Consider the following 2,395-nt stretch of genomic DNA (forward strand, 5'->3'; position numbering starts at 1 on the left):
TGTGAAAGTCGGGGAAGGCTGGACCTGTTTTGAATCCATAGCCAAACTCTTCTGGCCTCCTCATTTTCACAGACCTTTAATTCCCCAGACCAGGTAGACCGGGTCCTTGGAGGTTGCAGCCTCTGAAACAGACCACATCCATTCTCTTCTTTTCTCGGGGCGGTATTTCCACTGCAGTGAGGAGTGAAGACGCATTTCTACTGGTCTCTATGGATGTCAGCATCAACATTTTTATTGGTCAAGAGTAAGCTTTTGGATTGGGCTTCAAGTGAAGAGAATGTAATCTGTAAAAAAAACAAAAAAACAAAACAATTTAAAAATAATTAATAAAACAGACATTTTATGAAAAGTTTCAAAAATATAAAATCTGCAAAAAAAAAAAAAATGATATATGAAAATTTTATTTTAAAAAGTGAAAAAGCAAAATCTAAGTAACAGCTAAATTTCCCTCAAAACCTTTTTTTTGATCCAAACAAATGTTTTTCAAAGTTATAGAGGATGATCTTTTATTTCCGGGTGAATCATCTAAATAAGTGGTCCTCCTAATTGTCAATCCTTCTGGTTATATGTTCACGTATGGGTGTCCCACATGCTCATCCTTATCTTTTTCGGCGCATGCGCACTTCCAGCCACATATCTGTAGTGAGCTACGGTTTCAGCCAGTCATTGTAGCTCACCTTTCTCACCGCGGCTCTTTGAAAATGTCCTAGGGTCGTAAGAGAAAAAGTATCTACGAAGTGAATGAGAAGAAAATAAGGCCTCAGAAGAGGCAGATATATTGCAGAATGCTTTGCGCAGAGAGCTCAACTTGCAAAGCATCATGGCTTTTGTTGTCACAGAGGCCCGCTGTTTCCTAGGCTGCTGCTACCTGACAGCAGCAACTAATGGGGAGCAAAAAGTAGTGATCATGTGTCCAAACGGTAAGTCAACTGAGTTCACTATATAGTCCCCGCTCTATATGGTGAGGGAGGGATTTAGGGGTTAGGGCGAACGTTCAGACACAGTAAGCTTGAATGAGCTATGTCAACAGCAACTTTTAAACAGCGTACACGATGAAAAATTGTCTTGTGCATTCTCTCACACACGTTTAATAGGCGTTCCCTCTCGGGAACGGGTACATGGTTGTGCATGTGCTTTTTCTTTTTAAAGTGATGAGCAATGGCGTAAATATCGGTAAGCAGAGACAGCAGTTGCTTATGGGCCCACAACCCCTTAGGGGTCCCATCACTGACACCTGGTGGGCCTCCTACGCAATTTTAGACTTGGACTTCTCTTTGCAAAAATAAATGTGCGAAAAATTCCTCTTAAGCCCACCTGCTACTGAAGTGACTGTCCACAGCAGACTATATTTATATCGCAACACATGGCAGATTTCAACATGATGGTGAGCCGTTTAAAAACGACACCAATATCAAAGCAGTGCTACTTTTAATTACTATGTCAATAATTGTGTATAGTATATTAGATGGTTGTTAAAAAATACACTCATATAATATGTTTCAAACTGCAATAAAGATCTTAAAAGAAAGATGTATTTCAGTATTTTATTTTTCACTCTACGACTTGGAATTATGGGTAACAGAGCGTAGATTAAAACCATAACCGTTAAGTACAATGTGTTAGCGGCGATGGATATCAAAATGAGGTACTTAAGCAGATTCCAGAAAAGAAAAACGAAAGAAGAGCTGCTGGAAGATCGGAAAAAACTTGCCAAAATAAAACACGTTCTTTCAAAGAACCGAAGAGGGAGAGGTGTACGTGTCTGCAACAGTTAGTAAAGATTGCAACCAGGAGACGAATGGAGAGAGAGTGGGTGAGGAGGGGAGCTGTGAAATTGAAGGTACCCCCATGGCTTGTTTTGCTAATATACTAAAGTATATCCATGTCTAGTGAAGGTGAAGAATGATGAGGTGTGTATGTATGGGGCACATCTACGGGGGCGGAGGTTGGAATAAATGAGTTTTTGGATATTGGGATGTCTGTAACATGTGGTGGTGCGCTGCACCAATGGTTCAATTCAAGGTGCGCAGTCACTATTTTTCCGTGTGTGATGTGTGATCAGATACTACTGAGATTGCATAATTGTATCTTCTTGGCCGATTTATGGAACTGTCGGCGTATCCTGAACCTTTATGACGTGTTGTACTTCATATGGGGCTCATCCAGATAATTTTGCTTACAGGCCTATCGTTGTGTCGTTACGCCATTGGTGGAGAGGACAGGTTGTCATGATGTTTCAAAGTTCTGACCCAAAAATGCAGAAAAACGAACAGAGAGACCAGGTAAAAGGTTTAACGGGTTTTATTGAAGAACTAAACAGGGGGAGAAGTGTTGCTCTGAACACTGCTCAACCGGAACTGCAAAGTGAGGGGAAGACACAGCGGTTAGTTCAGGC

The sequence above is a fragment of the Cyprinodon variegatus genome, unplaced genomic scaffold (assembly GCF_000732505.1).
Source record: "Cyprinodon variegatus isolate N-32 unplaced genomic scaffold, C_variegatus-1.0 Scaffold57, whole genome shotgun sequence".
Lineage (NCBI taxonomy): Eukaryota > Metazoa > Chordata > Actinopteri > Cyprinodontiformes > Cyprinodontidae > Cyprinodon > Cyprinodon variegatus.